Source organism: Salvelinus sp. IW2-2015, linkage group LG4q.1:29, assembly GCF_002910315.2.
Source record: "Salvelinus sp. IW2-2015 linkage group LG4q.1:29, ASM291031v2, whole genome shotgun sequence".
In the NCBI taxonomy this organism is placed as follows: Eukaryota; Metazoa; Chordata; class Actinopteri; order Salmoniformes; family Salmonidae; genus Salvelinus; species Salvelinus sp. IW2-2015.
The window spans coordinates 3,167,726-3,189,702 of NC_036842.1; the positions used below are offsets into that span (position 1 = coordinate 3,167,726).

General features: G+C 43.5%; 1 protein-coding gene and 1 long non-coding RNA gene across 2 annotated transcripts in view; both read right to left on the reverse strand.

Moving 5' to 3' along the window:
* The window catches only part of LOC111962809 (uncharacterized), a 35,758-nt gene extending 17,845 nt beyond the window's left edge, over positions 1 to 17,913 (reverse strand). Inside the window, exon 1 of the long non-coding RNA XR_011476337.1 lies at positions 17,317 to 17,913. This is a non-coding gene — a long non-coding RNA (uncharacterized lncRNA). The remainder of the gene's footprint in view (positions 1 to 17,316) is intronic.
* The window catches only part of LOC111961251 (E3 ubiquitin-protein ligase UHRF2), a 254,746-nt gene that overhangs the window by 173,684 nt on the left and 59,085 nt on the right, over positions 1 to 21,977 (reverse strand). The gene's annotated exons all lie outside the window — the stretch shown is intronic.

Genomic DNA, 21,977 nt, shown 5'->3' on the forward strand with positions numbered 1-21,977 from the left:
ATGTAACTGAGTCAGGTTTGTAGGCCTCCTTGCTCGCATACAGTTTTTCAGTTCTGCCCACACATTCTCTATGGGATTGAGGTCAGGGCTTGTGATGGCCACTCCAATACCTTGCCGTTGTTGTTCTTAAGCCATATTGCCACAACTTTGGAAGTATGCTTGGGGTCATTGTCCATTTGGAAGAGCCATTTGCGACCAAGCTTTAACTTCCTGACTGATGTCTTGAGATGTTGCTTCAATATATCCACATAATTTTCCTACCTCATGATGCCATCTATTTTGTGAAGTGCACCAGTCCCTCCTGCAGAAAAGCACCCCCACAACATGATGCTAACACCCCGTGCTTCACGGTTGGGATGGTGTTCTTCTGCTTGCAAGCCCTCCCTTTTTCCTCCAAACATACGATGGTCATTATGGCAAACAGTTTATTTTTGTTTCATCAGACCAGAGGACATTTCTCACAAAAGTACGATCTTTGTCCCATGTGCAGTTGCAAACCGTAGTCTGGCTTTTTTATGGGGTTTTGGAGTAGGGGCTTCTTCTTGCTGAGCAGCCTTCCAGGTTATGTCGATATAAGACTCGTTTTAACTGTGGATAATAATACTTTTGTACAGTTTCCTCCAGCATATTCACAGGTCCTTTGCTGTTGTTCTGGGATTGATTTGCACTTGTCGCACCAAAGTAATTCATCTCTAGGAGAAAGAACGCGTCTCCGTCCTGAGCGGTATGACGGCTGCGTGGTCCCATGGTGTTTATACTTGCGTACTATTGTTTATACAGATGAACGTGGTTACTCAGGCGTTTGGAAATTGCTCCCAAGGATGAACCAGACTTGTGAAGGTCTACATTTTTCCCCCCTGAGATCTTGGCTGATTTCCTTTGATTTTCCCTTGATGTCAAGCAAAGAAGCACTGAGTTTGAAGGTAGGCCTTGAAATACATCCACAGGTACACCTCCAATTGACTGAAATTATGTCAATTAGCCTATCAAAAGCCATGACATCATTTTCTGGAATTTTCCAAGCTGTTTAAACGCACAGTCAACTTAGTGTATGTAAACTTCTGACCCACTGGAATTGTGATACAGTGAATTATAAGTTTAATAATCTGTCTGTAAACAATTGTTGGAAAAATGACGTGTCATGCACAAAGTAGATGTCCACAAATGTTTGTGACTCATTTTAATGCCACATTGGCAAAGTTATTAAATGCTTTTTATAGGGGCAGTCGTTCTTWAAATATCTGCTCTGAMTTAAGATTCAAAAGATGTCTGGTTTGACATGACACCTTGAATTAGAACATTTTTATTCGGGTTATTTAACTACAGTGGGTGAAGTGGATTTACATCTGGTAATGGAATTACATCATGGGTCCTTGACCTGTACTATACAGAAATGCATAATTATGGCCATGAATATCATTCATGGTGATGTATCATGAATAGGTACACTGAGGTATAAATATGCAATATCCTGTTGCATATTTGGGTATTATTCTACACACTGGCTATTATCGTAATGAGCTCCACCCKAAACAAGACCAAATCTGAAACAATCATAGACGTCTACATCTCACAAGTTTGGACATTACATTACAGCACCGTACAGTAGATATGTTCAGTATATTGTTTACTGTGCCCTCAAAACTTCTGAAATATAAATGTTTATTGATGGTCAGATTTGGTCCGGCCAGGGCAGACTGACCAAATTTCAACCGTTAACGATTTGGCAACAGAATTTGATAAATCCATTTGAATTCAATCACTTTTTGACAGAACCTTCAATACATACAGTGCCGTCGAAAGTATTCAGACTTTCCACATTTGTTACGTACAGCCTTATTCTAAAATGGATACATAAAACAAATTCCTCAGCAATCTACACAGCAATACCTCATAAAGACAAAGCGAAAATGTTTGAAACTCGTTCAACATCTAAATCGCTTAGGCATGGCGCTCCAAAGGGATAACTTAAATAACATGATATACAGTGCCTTCGGAAAGTATTCAGACTTTTTCACATTTTGTTAATTATAGCCTTATTCATAAATGATTAAATTAAAACAATTCTTAGCAATCTACACCCAATACCCATAATGACAAAAGATAAGTTTAAAAAAATTAAAACAAAAACAGAAAATCCGTTATTTAATTTAAGTATTCAGCCCCTTTGCTATGGAACTTGAATGTGATGTTTCAACAAATTCATTGGAGTCACATGTGGAAAATTCAATTGATTGGACATGATTTGGAAGGAACACACCTTTCTATATAAGGTCCACAGTTGACAGTGCACGTCAGAGCAAAGAAACCAAGCCATGAGGTTGAAGGAATTGTCCATAGAGCCCAAGACAGGAATGTTTCGAGGCACAGATCTGGGGAAGGGTACCAAAACATTTATGCAGCATTGAAGGTCCAAGAACACAGTGGCCTCCATTTTTAAATGGAAGACGTTTGGAACCACCAAGACTCTTCCTAGAGCTGGCCACCCGGCCAAGCTAAGCAATCGGGGGAGAAGGGCCTTGGTCAGGGAGGTGACCAAAAACCATATGGTCACTGACAGAGCTCCAGAGTTCATCTGTGGAGATGGGAGGACCTTCCAGAAGGACAACCATATCTCTGCAGCATTTCACCAATCAGGCCTTTATGGTAGTGTGGCCAGACGGAAGCCACTCCTCGGTAAAAAAGACTCTCAGACCATGAGAAACAAGATTCTCTGGTCTGATGAAACTAAGATTGAACTCTTTGGCCTGAATGCCAAGCGTCAYATCTGGAGGAAACCTGGAACCATCCTACGGTGAAGSCTGGGTGGCAGCATCATGCTGTGGGGATGTTTTTCAGTGGCAGGGACTGGGAGACTAGTCAGGTTTGAGGGGGGAAGTTGAACGTAGCAAAGTACAGAGAGATCATTGATGAAAACCTGCTCCAGAGCACTCAGGACCTCAGACTGGGGGGTTAAGGTCCACCTTAAGGCTCTCCACTTTCTAGATGGCCGAGTTTTGAARTCAGTGTAATGCCCGGTGGAAGCAGAATATGAATGCTAAGGAGATGGAGAAAATGCAGGTGTTTGATTGCAAATGCAGAGGGTGTCGAAAAGAGAACAGTTATATAAAACACCCGTCTCCGGATTACATCTTCAAACTAAGGTCAACCATGGCATCTGTGACAGAGGAAGAMGAGAACATCCATGTATACAGGTGGAGTCTACTTAGCTACATTTTCAGTTACTATACCTTTCTAATTTTGTCAGAAAGTYGTTTTCATTGCAAGTTAAAGCATACTGTTAGCGAGCAAGCCTAACGTTGGCTGGCTCGCTAGCTATTGTTACATGCATGATCTGTGCAGTAATATTATYCGTATCTCAGAGCCACTTGCATTGCTAGTTATAGTCTAATGTTAGCTAGCTAACATTGAACCTAGCTACCTGTAGATCCATCCAGATCCACCTAGCTACCTGTAGATCCATCCAGATCCACCTAGCTACCTGTAGATCCATCCAGATCCACCTAGCTACCTGTAGCTAGCTACCTGTAGATCCATCCAGATCCACCTAGCTACCTGTAGCTAGCTACCTGTAGATCCATGCAGGGTAGTAACGTTATGAGTTGGGATTATGGTTGATTAATGTGAAGAATACCCTCTCACCCTCTGTGTGTCACAAGTACTCTTCGGCCCAACAGGAGACTATTCATCAGCACCACACTGCACSATGTAATCCCATTCTCACACAATCAGCTGCCTCTGCCAACACCAGTGTTTCCATAAAACGGACCAGATGTTCAATTCTACACGCTTCAGAGCAGAAAGGAGGGAGAAAGATACAGAAAAGAGACAAAAAGAGTATCCTTACTAGGGCTGTCCCAGACAAAAACAAATCTTGTTTGACCAAGAGTAGTCTTTTCTTTCGATCAATTGATTGTTTTAAAAACTTGAAAACAAACAACAGAAAAAAATACGGCCCTTTTTCAGAACTTTTCTTTTTTAAGATAATTTTAAGTAAATAATCCAAATACCACGGGCTCAGACTCTCTTCCCTGGTCAAGGGTTAAACACGTTTCCATGCTTGTTTTCAATGAACAATAACAACGAACACGCACCTGTTGGAAACGGTGTTAAGGATTAACGCTACAACGGTCGGAAATTAAAGGTCTTAGAAACTTAAAAGGTTATACACTAAAGAGAGGCTTTTTCTATGACTCTGAAAAACACCAAAAGGAAGATGGCCAAGGTCCCTGCTCATCTGCAAGACGGTGCTTTAATGTTGGCAAGGAGGCATGAGGCTGCAGATGTGGCCAGCAGCTAAATTGCATGTCCGTACTGTGAGACGCTTAGACAGCGTTCAGGGAACAGGACGGACAGCTTGATTGTCCTGCGCACGTGGCAGACCACGTGTAACAACACGCACGGATCGGTACCCCGAACATCACACCACGGAACAGGTACAGGATGAACCAACAACTGCCCGAACCGTTAACCAGGGCACGAATCCCTCCATCAGTGGCTCAGACTGTCGCAATAGGCGATGAGAGAGGTTTTGAGACTGAGGGCTCGTAGGCGGTTGTAAGGCAGGTCTCCACCAGACATCACAATCGCCTACGGGCCAAAACCCACCGTCACTGGACAGACAGCGAATGGCAAAAGTGCTCTTCCTGATGAGTCGCTTTTTCGTCTCACAAGGGGTGATGGTCGGATTGCGCTTTATTACATCGAGAATGAGCGTTACCACGAGGCCTGTACTCTGGAGCGGGATTTGATTTGGAGGTGCACGTCATGGTCTGGGCGGTGTGTCACAGCATCATCGGACTCAGCTTGTCGTCATTGCAGGCAATCAACGCTGTGCGTTACAGGGAAGACATCCTCCTCCTCATGTGGTACCCTTCCTGCTGGCTCGTCCTGACATGACTCAGCATGAAAATGCCCCCGCTATACGCTCGTTCTGTGCGTGATTTCCTGATTTTGACCCCCCTTTGTTCAGGGACAACAATAATCCATTTTTGTTAGTCACATGTGTGGACTTGTTAGTTTTATGTCTCTATTGTTGAGTTTTTTGTATTCATACAAATATTACACATGTTAAGTTTGCTGAAAATAAACATTTTGACAGTGAGAGGACGTTTTCTTTATAGACACACCCCATGTTGTTTTAATAAACAACTACATGTACTGAATTTGTCTGATGCTCAAACACGCTGTTTGGTTAAATAATTAAGACACCAAATGACTCAAGAGGGAGCCAGAGATCACAAAGCCTAACAAGAACCTCTTCCTCCAGCTGGCTCTCCAGACTTCTCTTTTTAGCTCCTGAAGTTGCAGGTAATGCTACACCAGCAGTCGGCAACTTTTTTGCATCTGGAGTGCCAATTTATCTTACCATTTCTACCAATCTGTGTGCCGGTTATGATTTTATATGCCATTTTCATGTAACAGGCTGACACGCTCGTGTGTTGCGTGCGAGAGCGTTGCAAAATACATTTAGAAATCTATATTACAATTACTGGCGCCCAACGAGCGTCTGTTGTTGCAGGGCTAAAATAGAAGTCAGTTCCTATTTGTGACACAGATCACCTGCAAGTCCTGCTCTCTCCATCTTATTGGTTTTATAGAAGCAGATACCCACGTGCCATCTCCATTGGTTATCCCAGTGGGGTGACTGAAAGACAAACGTGGTCGGTGGCGGTAATGCACCTAATTTATGAAAGTTTGCCAATCGCAATAAAAGTCAAGAAGAAAAAAGCCTGGAAGGGAGGAGAGATGACTAGAAACAATTCGGTCTTGACGCTTAATGTTGTGGATTAATTGTCGGTAGAGGAAACCTTGTGCAATTTCAGGTGTAAATCTAATGTTTATTTCCGAATAATTGCTAGAAAGAAAGCATAGCTAAATAGGACCAAATTACCTTCAAAGTTGCAAGCTAGTAGCTAAATTTACTTACTTTAGAATAGCTCCTCAGTTTTTTCATAGTGGGGTGAAAATAAGGGGACAATCGAGAAAAAACTATCAGAATTTCCCAACAGGGACAATTGCCTAATTTCCGGGCCAGGCCAGGTAGACTAGTTCTACTTCTATGCGTAATCAGGTCAATGTTACTCAACATTGTCAGGAGCATTATTTCAAACAAAAGATGACTGAAATGACAAAACTCGTAAATGGAATGAAATAAACAAGAACTTGTCTCAAGAATGTAGCATCGTTTGCACAATTCACAACCTATGTGTCCACTCAGACAATGAGAATGGTAAACCACTGTAATAATAATAAATAATAATATTAAAATTAAAACATTAAAATTAAAACAAACATTGCAGATGAGATATTATKGGAATTAACGTTAAATGTAGGCTACTACTGGTGATATACACTATATACAGTGTATTCCTTTCAAAGCACTTCATGGCTACGGACGTGAGTGCTACCGGTCTGTAGTCATTTAGGCAGGTTGCCGTCGTGTTCTTGGGCACAGGGACTATTGTGGTCTGCTTGAAACATGCTGGTATTACAGACTCTGTCAGGGACATGTTGAAAATGTCAGTGAAGACACCTGCCAGTTGGTCAGCACATGCCCGGAGCACACGTCCTGGTAATCTGTCTGGCCCTGCAGCCTTGTGAATGTTGACCTGTTTAAAAGGTCTTACTCACGTCGACTACGGAGAGTGTGATCACACAGTCATCCGGAACAGCTGGTGCTCTCATGCATGCCTCAGTGTTGCTTGTCTCGAAGCGAGCATAGAAGTGATTTAGCTCGTCTGGTAGGCCCGTGTCACTGGGCAGCTCGCGGCTGTGCTTCCCTTTGTAGTATGTAATAGTTTGCAAGCCCTGCCACATCCAACGAGCGTCGGAGCCGGTGTAGTACGATTCAATCTTAGCCCTGTATTGACGCTTTGCCTGTTTGATGGTTTGTCGCAGGGCATAGCGGGATTTCTTATACGCTTCCGGGTTAGAGTCCTTGAAAGCGACGGCTCCACCCTTTAGCGCAGTGCGAATGTTGCCTGTAATCCATGGCTTCTGGTTGGGGTATGTACGTAAAGTCACTGTGGGGACGACGTCCTTGATGCACTTATTGATAAAGTCAGTGACTGATGTGGTGTACTCCTCAATGCCWTYKGAAGAATTACGGAACATGTTCCAGTCTGTGATARCAAAACAGTCCTGTAGTTTAGCATCTGCTTCATCTGACCACTTTTTTTTTTATAGACCGAGTCACTGGTGATTCCTGCTTTAATTTTTGCTTGTAAGCAGGAATCAGGAGGATAGAGTTGTGGTCGGATTTACCAAATGGAGGGCGAGGGAGAGCTTTGTACGCATCTCTGTATGTGGAGTACAGGTGATCTATAATTTTCTTCCCTCTGGTTGCACATTTAACATGTTGATAGAAATTAGAAYTGATTTAAGTTTCCCTGCATTAAAGTCTCCTGCCACTAGGAGCGCTGCCTCTGGGTGAGTGGTTTCCTGTTTGCTTATTTCCTTATACAGCTGACTGAGTGCGGTCTTAGTGCCAGCATCCGTCTGTGGTGGTAAATAAACAGCCACAAAAAGTATAGCTGAAAACTCTAGGCAAGTAGTGTGGCCTGCAATTTATCACAAGATCTCTAGATTTTGCTGGCCTGAAGTAGAGTAAAATCTAGAGACTTCCTTAGATTTCATGCACCAGCTGTTTACAAATATACACAGACCGCCTCCTCTCGTCTTACCGGWGTGTGCTGTTCCATCTTGCTGGTGCAGCGTATATCCCGCTAGCCGAATATCCATGTCATCATTGAGTCACGATTCCGTGAAACATAAGATTTTTACAGTTTTTGATGTCCCGTTGGTAGGATATTCRTGATCGTACCTCATCTAATTTATTGTCCAATGATTGCACGTTGGCGAGTAATGACGGTAACGGCAGCTTTCCCACTTGCCTTTTGCGGATCCTCGGATCCTCACGAGGCATCCCCCTCTCTGCCTGCGTCTCTTCCTCGTGCAAATAACTGTGATGTTGTCCTTGTCGGGTGTTCGGAGAATGTCCTGTGCGTCCTGCTTGTTGAAGAAAAAAATCTTAGTCTAATCCGAGGTGAGTGATCGCTGTCCTGGTATCCAGAAGCTCTTTGTTGCCGTAAAATACTGTTGCAGAAACATTATGTACAAAATAAGTTACAAATAACAGATAATAGCACGGTTGGGCGCCAGTAAAACTGCTGCCATTTCTTCCGGCGCCATTTTAGTCATGACGTGGTTTAAAAGGCTGGTAATGGCTCACAACACCATTATCCCAGAAACCCTAGACCCACTCCATATTTGCATACCGCCCAAACAAATCCACAGATGATGCCATCTCTATTGCACTCCACACTGCACTTTCCCACCTGGACAAAAGGAACACCTACGTGAGAATGCTGTTCATTGACTACAGCTCAGCGTTCAACACCATAGAAACCTCAACGCTCATCACTAAGCTAAGGATCCTGGGACTTAACACCTCCCTCTGCAACTGGATCCTGGACTTCCTGACAGGCCGCCCCCAGGTGATGAGGGTAGGTAGCAACACATCTGCCACACTGATCCTCAACACTGGAGCCCCCCAGGGGTGTGTGCTCAGTCCCCTCCTGTACTCCCCGTTCACCCACAACTGCATGGCCAGGCACGACTCCAACACCATCATTAAGTTTGCAGACGACACAGTGGTAGGCCTGATCACATACAATGACAAGACAGCCTATAGGGAGGTGGTCAGAGACCTGGCCGGGTGGTGCCAGAATAACAACCTCTCAAAGTGGATCAAGGACTAAGGAGATGATCGTGGACTACAGGAAAAGGAGGACCGAGCATGCCCCTTCTCATCGACGGGGTGCGCCAAGTTCCTTGGTGTACACATCAAAACAACTAGAATGGTCCAACACACCAAGACAGTCGTGAAGAGGGCACAACAAAGCCTATTCCCCCTCAGGAAACTAAAAAGATTTGGCATGGGTCCTGAGATCCTCAAAAGGTTCTACAGCTGCCACATCGAGACCATCCTGACTGGTTACATCACTACCTGGTACRGCAATTGSTCGGCCTCCGACCGCAAGGCACTACAGAGGGTAGTGCGTACAGCCCAGCACATCACTGGGGCTAAGCTGCCTGCCATCCAGGACCTCTAACACCAAGCGGTGTCAGAGGAAARCCCAAAGAAATTGTCAAAGACCCCAGCCACCCCAGTCCATAGACTGTTCTCTCTACTACCGCATGGCAAGCGGTACCGGAGTGGCCAAGTCTAGGACAAAAAGGCTTCTCAACAGTTTTTACCTCCAAGCCATAAGACTCCTGAACAGGTAATCAAATGGCTACCCGGACATTTTGCATTGTGTGCCCCCCCTAACCTCTCTTTTACGCTGCTGCTACTCTGTTTATCATATACGCATAGTTACTATAGCTATACATTAATGTACCTAGTACCTCAATTGGCCCGACCAACCAGTGCCGCTGCACATTGGCTAACCGGGCTATCTGCATTGTGCCCCGCCACCCACCACCCCCTCTTTTACGCTACTGCTACTCTATTTTCATCACATATGCAGTCACTTTAACCATATCTACACGTGCATACTACCTCAATCAGCCCGACTAACCAGAGCCTGTATGTAGCCTCGCTACTGTTATTTTTCACTGTTGTTTTTATTTCTTTATTTACCTATGGTTCACCTAATACCTTTTTTGCGCTGTTGGTTAGAGCCTGCAAGTAAGCATTTCACTATAAAAACAGGTTTAGAAATGTTTGCAAAAGTATGAAAAAACACCGGAAATATCACACTTACATAAGTATTTAGACCCTTTACTCAGTACTTTGTTGAAGCACCTTTGGCAGCGATTACAGCATTGAGTCTTCTTGGGTATGACGTTACAAGCTTGGCACACCTGTATTTGGGGAGTTTCTACCATTCTTCTCTGCAGATCCTCTCAAGCTCTGTCAGGTTGGATGGGGAGCTTTGCTGCACAGCTATTTTCAGGTCTCTCCAGAGATGTTCGATCAGGTTCAAGTCCGGGCTCTGGCTGGGCCACTCAAGGACATTCAGAGACTTGTCCCGAAGCCACTCCTGTGTTGNGTCTCTCCAGAGATGTTCGATCAGGTTCAAGTCCGGGCTCTGGCTGGGCCACTCAAGGACATTCAGAGACTTGTCCCGAAGCCACTCCTGTGTTGGCTGTGTGCTTAGGGTCATTGTCCTTTTAGAAGGTGAACCTTCGCCCTAGTCTGAGGTCCTGAGTGTTCTGGAGCAGGTTTTCATCAATGATCTCTGTACTTTGCGCCGTTCATCTTTGCCTCGATGTTGACTAGTCTCCCTGTCCCTGCTGCTGAAAAACCTCCCCACAGCATGCTGCTACCACCATTCTTCACAATATGGATGGTACCAGGTTTCCTCCAGACATGACGCATTCAGGCTAAAGAGTTCAATTTTGAGAATCTTATTTATGTTTCTCATAATCTTTAGGTGCCTTTTGGCAAACTCCAAGTGGGCTTTCATGACTCTTTTACTGAGGAGTGGCTTCCATCTGGCCACTCCACCATAAAGGCCTGATTGGTGGAATGCTGCAGAGATGGTTGTCCTTCTGGAAGGTTCTCCCAACTCCACATAGGAACTCTGGAGCTCTGTCAGAGTGACCATCAGGTTCTTGGTCACCTCCCTGACCAAGGCCCTTCTCCCCCGATTGCTCTGTTTGGCCGGGCGGCCAGCTCTAGGAAGTGTCTTGGTTGTTCCAAACATCTTCCATTTAAGAATGATGGAGGCCACTGTGTTCTTGGGGTCCTTTAATGCTGCAGAAATATTTTGGTACCCTTCCCCCCATCTCTGTGGCTCGAAACAATCTACGGACAATTCCTTCGACCTCATGATTTAGTTTTTGCTCTGACATGCACTGTCAACTATGAGAACTTATATAGACAGGTGTGCCTTTCCAAATCACGTCCAATCAATTGAATTTACCACAAGTGAACTCCATTCAAGTTGTAAAAACATTTCACGGATGATCAATGGAAACAGGATGCACCTGAGCTCAATTTCAAGTCTCATAGAAAAGGGTCTGAATACTTATTTACATAAATCAAATGCATTTATAAAGCCCTTCTTACATCAGCTGATGTAAAAGTGCTGTACAGAAAACCCAGCCTAAAACCCCAAACAGCAAGCAATGCAGGTGTAGAAGCACGGTGGCTAGGAAAAACTCCCTAGAAAGGCCAGAACCTAGGAAGAAACCAGGCTATGAGGGATGGCCAGTCCTCTTCTGGCTGTGCCGGGTGGAGATTATAACAGAACATGACCAAGATGTTCAAATGTTCATAGATGACCAGCATGGTCAAATAATAATAATCACAGTAGTTGTCGAGGGTGCARCAAGTCAGCACCTCAGGAGTAAATGTCAGTTGGCTTTTCATTGCCGATCATTAAGAGTATCTCTACCGCTCCTGCTGTCTCTAGAGAGTTGAAAAGAGCAGGTCTGGGACAGGTAGCACGTCCGGTGAACAGGTCAGGGTTCCATAGCCGCAGGCAGAACAGTTGAAACTGGAGCAGCAGCACAGCCAGGTGGACTGGGAACAGCAAGGAGTCATTAGGCCAGGTAGTCAATAATACATAAGGGATTTCTGTATATTTTAATACATTTGCAACCATTTCTAAAAAACAGTTTTCGCTTTGTCATTATTGTGTGTAGATTACTGACGAATTGTTTTCATTTAATCCATTTTAGAATAAGGCTGTAACATAACAAAATGGGAAAAAGGTCAAGGGGTCTGAATACTTTCCGAAAGCACTGTATATCATGTTATTCATTTGGAGCGCATGCCTAAGCGATTTAGAGTTGTTGAACGGGAATTACGAGCGTTTTGATGAACTGTAATATTATAAAAATTCTGTTATTTTTGGGCATGCCTCGAAGTTCAGCAATTGAAAGATTTAGGGCCTACTGTATGTTGACTGATTGTGTTCAGTGAAAATGATACATGATTTACGTAACATTATCTGCAAGTGACTCGATGCCTATTGTGCCAAAGTAATTAGTTATAGAACGGGAGTAACAAGTTTATTTATCTAGGCAAGTCATTTAAGAACAAATTCTTATTTACAATGACGGCCTACCTCGGGCCAACCATAACGACGCTGGGCAAATTGTGCGCCACCCTATCGGACTCCCAATCACGGCTGGTTGTGATACAGCCTGGAATCGAACCACGGTCTGTAGTGACGCCTCTAGCACTGAGATGCAGTGCCTTAGACCGCTGCATCAGTGTTTGACAAGTGTGTTGATAGAACGGTAATAATAGTTAAGAGACGAAAAGTAGCCCTTGCCGTAATTGTCTAAGTGAGGAGAGGAAACCGCAACTTAATTAGGTCTATAATCAATAGCCTAACTGTTAAATATGCTTGGCTTTATAAAGCATCCGTATATACAGTACCAGTCAAAAGTTTGTGAATAATAGTGAAGACATCAAAACTATGAAATAACACATATTGAATCATGTAGTTACCAAAAAGTGTTAAATCAAAATATATTTTATATTTTAGAATCTTCAAAGTAGCCACCCTTTGCCTTGATGACAGCTTTGCACACTCTTGGCATTCTCTCAATCATGAGGAATGCTTTTCCAACAGTCTTGAAGGAGTTCCCACATATGTTGAGCACTTGTTMGCTGCTTTTCCTTCACTCTGCGGTCCAAATCATCCCAAACGGGTTGAGGTCAGGTGATTGTGGAGGTCAGCTCACCTGATGCAGCACTCCATCACTCTCCTTGGCCAAATACCGCTTACAGAGCCTGGAGGTGTGTTTTGAGTCATTGTCCTGTTGAAAAACAAAGTGCAAACCAGATGGCGTATCGCTGCAGAATGCTGTGGTAGCCATGCTGGTTAAGTGTCTTGAATTCTAAATAGAATCAGACAGTGTCACCAGCAAAGCACCCCCACATCATCACACCTCCATGCTTCACGGTGGGAACCACATGCGGAGATAATCCGTTCACCTACTCTGCGTCACAAAGACACAGCAGTTGGAACCAAAAATCATTATCTAACCTGTCTCCTCCCCTAAATCTACACTGATTGCAGTGGATTTAACAAGTGACATCAATAAGGGATCATAGCTTTCACCTGGATTCACCTGGTCAGTCTGACATGGAAAGTCTGACATGTTTTGTACACTCAGTGTATATACTCCACATAGATAGGGTGGGGGTGGGATGTAGACAGGGACTGTACTGTAACTGCCCCAGTGGGACTCTTCGCATGCGGGGGATGGGTAACAAGGCACAGGGGTAACTAAACCAAACCTCCCCCACAACCCAATTAATTCAGTCAAGCACAAACCCAGCTAGCCTAGCACTAATGCTAATTAGCTAGAATAACCCCAAGGGCCCGACTTCAAACATACACTTTCAATACAGTAGCCATATTACAAAGGTCTCAGWTGACCTTGCTGCAGTGAGGATTCCTATTCCCATCGGAATCACACAGATAGGTTCTGAGAATAATATGACGGAAGAGGATATTCAACTAGCGGGCAGATGAAAATGCATAGGTATTGACATTTGTTAGGCTTAGAAGTCCTACTCTAGTCTCCTCTCCAGCTTTCCTCTTTTGTTCTCTATTGGTCCTCTAGTGTTCCTTAAAGACATGCTCCGGTACTTTGGCGACTAAGGAAGTATTATTTTATTTTTTAAATAAACCTCCTGCTTTGGGCTGGATTAGTCAATGTCTAGTTCATGTATGCATAATCTATGAGCAGAATTGCCGTTTTACCTCAAAATCAGCCACAAAATCCCTAGTTTGAAGCGATTGCTTTCTTGAAGCTGTGCCAGGCCATTATCCCTACATTTCCCCCCACGCGGGCCAGCCCTCTAGCAAGTCCAGTTCGAGCCAATAAGTTTCAGCCCCTCGCATTTGAGTGACAGCTAGCTAGCAAAAGGCCTACCCAGCGTTCTCCAATGAGGTTGCAGGGTGGGTGCAACAGCTCAAACGGACACCGCAGAGAGAGAGAGGGGGAAGGGGATGCACAACTGAATGCATTCAACCGAAATGTGTCTTCCGCATTTAACCCAATCAACGAGAGAGCGAGAGAAAAAGGACGCGGTGCACATATTTGCACATACGTGACATAGTATGCAATTTTCGGGGACCACGTATGGCTCGTGAGTGCTACTTTCAAAACGACTGGCTAAAAAGTATACACAAGTACAGAAGAATCTCTTTAAGCAATAGGGGAGGCCGATGACATCACGAATCACCATCAGACCAACTCCTTCAATTCCCTACTCCCCGAAGTTTGCAGTCTAATAAAAAATATAAAACCTTTGATTTGATTTTTTTAACCCTTTAGTGGGAGTATATTACTGTTTTTATACTTGGGATATCGCTTTTCAACAGTAGTTCAAATTGCTGGAGGACATCTTTAAGCTTAGGGGGAAGGGGTTAGTAGACTGCCATCCAGAACACCTCAAAAATCAGCTAACTGTATACTGCCTAATATGAAAGGAATGCCTGAGCCAGACAGACCTCAGTGGACCCCTCTTCTCTGTGGGAAGGTAGAGTTGCTCCTTCGCGGCCTCCTGAGTGGAGCAGTGGTCTCAGACACTGCATCGCAGTGCTAGCTGTTCCACTAGCGATTCTGGGTTCGAGTCCAGCGACCAGGAGACTCATGGGGCGGCGCACAATTGGCCCAGCGTCGTACGGGTTAGGAGAGGGTTTGGCCGGCAGAGATGTCCTTGTCCCATCGCACACTAGCGACTCCTGTGGTGGAGTGCATGCTGACACGGTCGCTAGGTGTACGGCGTTTCCTCCGACACATTGGTGCGGCTGGCTTCCGGGTTAAGTGGGCATTGTGTCAAGAAGCAGTGCGGCTTGGTTGGGTTTCAGGGGACGCACAACTCTCAACCTTCGCCTCTCCCGAGTCCGTACGGGAGTTGCAGTGATGAGACAAGACTAACAACCAATTGGATACCAGGGTCACTCATTGCCCTCTTTACTGAGGGAATGATGCATTCTTGCACGATAGAGAACATCTCAATCAACCCCAACAAGCCTCCCTCTGCTGAACCAATAAACAACCCTCACTCAGCCAATGCCCTTATGCTAAACTGTCCATTTTATGTCAACTGATACCGAGTGCTGTTCTCAAAATCCAAATTGCGCTTGTGTGATTGCACACCAAACACCAAGGCCCCTCAGACAAAACCTCCAATATAATATGCAATATCACAACACATTCTACTAAATCAGTGTAATTGAAGAGGTCCCAGAGGTCTAGAACAGTGTTTCCCAAATCTGGTCCTGCCTGTCAACCGCCACCTCTTCCATATTTTCCTAGTTTCACAGTTAGTTAAGTCCCACACATTTTGGCACGTGCAAAATCCAAGGTGCAGGGCAGGGTGACAGCAAGACTACATGACTAAGCTGCTCCCATACATGGATTTCTGCTTGGGCCAGGCAGGCCAAGCTGATGAGAGATGGGATTAGAGCCATGGGCTTTAGAGGAGTCATGGGGGGGTCATAGGAGATGGCTGATAAACAGAGAGATAGGAGAGAGAAGGAACTGGCAAGAGGACAGAGGAGGAGCAGGCAGTAGGAGAGTTTCCCATGGAGGGAAACTGCTCCCATGGAGGAGGAAGGAAACTAGTACTGAAGTGTGCAAGAGGTGATCCATTTATGGGGCCAGGGGCAGAAATCCAACTTGGAGACTAGGAAAGTCCCAAGCTCAGACCTGATAACTTCTGGGGGAAAGGGACCGCCTGAGCTATAAACTGTAGATAACATACATTTTTTACATACCATCCGTTATGGGATCAGTTCATGCCCAGCTGTTGAGGTTAACATGACTTATAGATCAGATAGCCCTAGATCTGTGCTTTGGTGCCTAGTTCAGTCAGACTGGCTGACCTTCAAAGAGGCCTTGAGTCTTGGACATGCCTGGCTGCTTTAAAACACTAAAAGGCATGCAGAGCAGACAGAAGGCAAGGGGGGCCTGGACCGGCGACTAAGTTAGGGTTATAGCAGCACCCACATTCCTGTCCTGTGTGGACCTTTCCTGGACATCCTGTCCATTCTCTATCGTTTCTCCCAGTTTATGTTCAGGCCACTGGAGAAAATAAGAAAAACTGGGAAGCTCAACAGGATACTTCCTGTAAAGACAGGGAAATTAATACCAGCCTAGATTTACACTATATATGAATGATGTAATGCAGAACCATCTAAATCTGATATATTTGTAGCACTCTTGCTTTTACACTCTTGTGCAACCTAGTCATGGAGGCAGAGCTAATTTTACACCTGGGCTGACATAACTGTACTTGCAGATTTTGACATTGATGGTATACTGTAAAGTGCAAGAAGATATATTGTGATGTGCATGATTATTATATTTGAGCTTTACAAATCAAAACTATGCAGTTTTATCTGTTGAAAATGAAGTCTAAAATCATTAACTAAGCCTTACTTTACCATACTAAAATTATTCAATGCGAATGCGACTATAATATCGTTAATATGCACAGATATCGCACAGTCTGTAATGATTTAGTCATTAACAACGTAAAACGATTATATCAGATATTGCGATATTTGTAGTAGCATGATGATATGAGAGGAATGGGAAGAAGAATGACGCACATGGAGGTATTCAAATTCACTGGAACTCTAATTTACACATTGTTATAGCTAAATACATAACAATTATCTCCTTTAACTCAAGATAGTTTCATGGGGCACCCAGTGCCTGTGAAGGAATTTGCACCAGAGTTATGGTAGGGTGTTAGGGGAGTAAAATAAACATTGCTTTTAAAGCAGAACTGAGTATACCAAATCATAGCTCTGATTTGCAGCTCTTACAAAAGCCGGCCTAGCTAAATACTTTGGACAGTAGCGAGTTCATTAAATATCATTATTACATAATCCTCATTAAACTACATGAACGTATTAAATATTAGTGCCAATAACTCAAAATGTTGTGATTTGCCATGTACTTATCTAGCTAGCTACTGCTAGCCAAAGTAACGTTAGTTTGGTAACGTTACATACTTTAATATAATACTGGACTGAGTATATGATTTGTGCAACGTTAGCTTAGCTAGCTAGTACTTTTGCCAAACAGCTGATGCTTGTTGCGCCAGCTACTAACGTCAGCTAGCTAACTAGCTAGCATTCTTCCAAGTCCCTGTATGCAATGATAGCCATGACAGTTAGCTAGCTAAATATACCATGCCATGATAAAGTCGGTGACGAGGCAACCAGTGTGCAGACAAAACTTAGCTTGCTTGCTACTAGCTAACTGGCTAACAACTGTTAGGTAGCGGTTACCCAGCTCATCGGCGATTAAGTGGTTGCTTACCCGACTAAACCAGATGCTTAGTTGAGTCTCTGACAACACAGCGAAGTAAAACCTCTGTGAGTTGGGTTGAATATGAAACGGTTCCTCTTCACTTTTCAGTGGACAAAGTAGCCTCCGGGGCCAGCCAGTTAAAAAATACATGACGGTCAGGCACTCCGACTCGACACTCTCCGTGTCACCGGGCCAGTGGAATGGCTATATTCCCAACGTAAAATAAACGATGTTGTCCAATCGGTTCATGAACAATTTGTAGCAAATTCAATCCCGCGTAAAGTCGATTTTCAGTCAAACGACATTCGTCCTGATCCTAGAAATCCATAAGCGATTGAGATTCAATTAGGCTAACTAGCCAACACAGCTAACTTGACATAGAACTGTGGAGCTCCTCTGAAAACAAATCGCTTGCGCACACGGGACTTTAAGTTAAAAACAAAATGCAACAGTATGAGCGAATTTATTTTTGTTATAAAGGTATCATTTCTGCACCTATCTGAATAAACATGTCTTATTTTTATTAGCGATAATAATTTTATCTTCGGTGTCTCTCGCTGTCGCCATCTTTATCGATTCTAGCTAGCTATCCTGGATCCGATTCGCTATCCCATGCCACTCTGCCCACCTATGTGAAGCTAGCCACAATATTGGAATTTACGGCTCGCCTTCTAAATAAAAGTCCCTCACTGAAATTAATGCAAATGTTTAAAAATAGCGAAATCATGTCATATTTGGAATAAATCATGTTAAACAAGGTTGGAGATTTGATATATAAATTCAAAAGACAACGAATTAAGTTGATGGGAGAAAAAAATATTTTAAAAATCTGTTGAAATTGCACCGTGGATGTACTACACTTCAGAATTGCATTGGGGGAATATTTATTTCATTGTACAGCCTTACCTATGGATTATGGATTACTGAAATGGGGTATCAGTCTACTCAGTGACACCCACGGAACACAACTGTGAAGTGTTTACACATACATACTGAACAAAAATAAACGCAACATGCAACAATTTCAATGATTTTACTGAGTTACAGATCCTTTAAAGGAAATCTGTCAATTGAAATAAATGAATTAGGGCCTAATCTATAGATTTCAAATGACTGGGCAGGGACGCAGCCATGGATAGGCATGGGAGGGCTTAGGCCCACCCACTTGGGAGCAAGGCCCAGCCAATCAGAATGATTTTTTCCACACAAAAGTGCTTTATTACAGACAGAAATACTCCTCAGTTTCATCAGCTGTCCGGGTGACTGGTCTCAGATGATCCCGCAGGTGAAGAAGCCAGATGTGGAGGTCCTGGGCTGGTGTGGTTACACGTGGTCTGTGGTTGTGAGGCCGATTGGATGTACTGCCAAATTCTATAAAACAATGCTTACCATAAGAAATTAGCAACAGCTCTAGTGGACATTCCTGCAGTCAGCAAACCAATTGCATGCTCCCTCACTACTGTAGACATCTTAGAGTGGCCTTTTATTGTCCACAGTACAAGGTGCACCTGTGTAATGATCATGCTGTTTAATCAGCTTCTTGATATGCCACACCTGTCAGGTGGATGGATTATCTTGGCAAAGGAGAAATGCTCACTAACAGAGATGTAAACAAATTTGTGCACTAAATTTGAGTGAAAGAAGCTTTTTTGTGCGTGTGGAAAATGTCCAGGATCTTTTATTTCAGCTCATGAAACATGGGACCAACACTTTACACGTTGCGTTTATATGCTTGTTTAGTATATTAGCATCATAGCTCTTATTGTGGAGAGACTCCCCAGTCAGCCTATTGCACCGTACAGCCTCACCTATGGATTGTGGATGAAGCAAATGGGGTATCAGTCTACTCAGTGACACACACAGAAAACAACTGTGAAGAGTTTAAACAAGTATTAGTGTTGAAGCTCTTATTGCGGGACTCTGAAACCACTGTACAGCCGTACGACACTAATATTTGTTTAAACTCTTCACACTTGTTCTGTGGGTGTCACAGTAGACTGATACCCAATTTGATTGATCCACAATCCATAGGTGAGGCTGTACAGTGCAATATGCATGCCCAATACACATAGTAGGTTGACTGGTAAGCTTAATGTGGCTCACTACAAAAACCTCTGTTAGCTACCTGGGATGCATCCTTGATGGAAGCTTAGGTGGTGTGAGCATGGCCCCTAAAGTGCTAGGGAAGGTTAATGCCAGGACTAACATTTTGGCTAGAATGTCCAAGCTTCTTGATAAGGACTCCATGAGAGTGCTAGCCACTGCCCTTATTCAATGCCATTTTGACTACGCTAGTACTTCCTGGTTTGGGGGCTTATCTAAACTTCTGAAGGGGAAGCTCCAGATAGCCCAGAATAAGCTGATCAGGGTAGTATTGAAGGTGAGTCCACGTACTCACATAGGCAGGAGCTGCTTCCAGGAAGTCAACTGACTGCCTGTTGAGGCTAGGGTGTTTCAGATTAGATTGGTTTACAGGAGTATTTATGGTTCTGCGCCCAGATATCTAACTGATTACTTTCCCCATATTAGGGATGGACACAATCACAGCCCCAGATCAGGTGTTGCTGATGTGTACTTATACAGGTTCAGGAGTAATGCTGGGAATGGTACTTTCTCGTATACTGGAGCATCAGAGTGGAATGAGTTGCCTCTGCCCATAAAAACGACGTCCTCTCTGGGCAGCTTTAAAAAGAAAGGTCTAAAAAACTGTTGGATGTCTGCTGTGCCCATATGCATGTTCCCTATGATGTAACTGCAATGATGAAATAGATTTTCCTCTTTGTTTTTATGTTTCATTATCTCGCTGTCAAACTGTGTTCAACCGGGCTCGATCTTGCCTAGACATCTTATCTCAAGAGGACCACAATGGAAATAAGTCCCAGACTTTATTGTGTGATATCCTCGATGAATTTACTCATGTGCATGTATGGCTTTTTCAAGTTGTGTGCTTGTTTTTTTTTAAATGGTCGAATTAATAAACTAAAACTAAACTTCACAGTGCTTTCAGAGTCCCGCACTTTGAGCTACGATGAAAATATTGGTGTAAATTCTTCACAGTTGTGTTCTGTGGGTGTCACTGAGTTCACTGATACCCCATTGATCAAGAATCCATAGGTAAGGCTGTATAGTGGAATAAGTATGCCCCCAATGCAATTCTGAAGTCTAATACAACCAGTGCGATTTTAAATATTGTCAAATAACATTTTCAAATTAACTATCGTCTTTTGTTGAATTTATATGACGTTCCAAAATTGTTTAGGATTATCTAGTCCAAATGACACGATTGCACTATTTGTAACCATTTACGGTCAACTTTTATTTTGAAGTCGACCGTAAATTCCACTATTATGGCTAATCCTTATTGTGGCTATTTCACATAGGTTCCCCCGCCCGGTGTGAAGTTTGCGTCGAACGAGATGTTGACATCTCACTTCATTTTCTCGTGAACTTCAAATTTGAATGGCTCATTGCTGCTCTCTGATGGTAATATGTGGAGATTGCAAACACGGATCCCAAACCGGCTGCGCGCGTGTGCCATCGTACATACATTTATTTTGTCCCCGCACACCAAACGCGATCACGACACGCAGGTTAAAATATCAAAACAAACTCTGAACCAATTACATTAATTTGGGGACAGGTCGAAAAGCATTAAACATGTATGGCAATTTAGCTAGCTAGTTTGCACTTGCTAGCTTGCTGTTGCTAGCTAATTTGTCCTGGGATATAAACATTGAGTTGTTATTTTACCTGAAATGCACAAGGTCCTCTACTCCGACAATGAATCCACACATAAAACGGTCAACCGAATCATCCTAGTTATCTCTCCTCCTTCCAGGCTTTTTCTTCTGTGGACTTTATATTGCGATTGGCAACTTTCATAAATTAGGTGCATTACCGCCACTGACATAGTTCGTCTTTCAGTGACCCACGTGGGTATAATCAATGAGGAGATGGCACGTGGGTACCTGCTTCTATAAACCAATGAGAAGATGGGAGGCAGGACTTGCACGGTGATTTTTCTGAAAGATGTTGGGATGTCACGTGTCCTACTTACTGTATATCACTACACTGATAACTTAAGCACCACAAAACTTCTATTTGATCAAATAAGTAGCAAATAAGCCATACATTTTTGTTGTTGACCAAAATCGACACTCATTGACCTCCATGCAAAAACTCCTTGCTTGGTCGGCGAAACCAAAAAAACACCCTGCTTTTATTTTTAGTCCCCATCTTTCTCATGTAACCACACCAAACATAATATATCACACTAAATGGAGTGCCTCGATTTACGTACAGAATAATACGAAATGCTCTGAGACCAGGTTGATAAAGAAAGTACCAAAACACCTTGATATAGGGGAGGCGCATGCAAGCAGATGAGGGAATTTGGCTAGGATCGAAGAATTTATATAGTAAAACCTGCAAAAGACCTGCACAAAAAACGTAGCTCAGTTTCTGATATTTGACTGCACACAGTGTACAGTAAATATAAAGAGGATGGGCTGACGTGGTTTTGTGTTGATAAAGGGCAAATAGTGGGTATTCTGCCAGTCATGGTAAATATTTACTAGGGATGTAGTCTTGCCGTAGGGCGGAGGAGCGGCGCTCCCCCCAAAAATTCTAATTGAGAATATACGGAGCTGGTAAAAATATTTCTGGAGAAT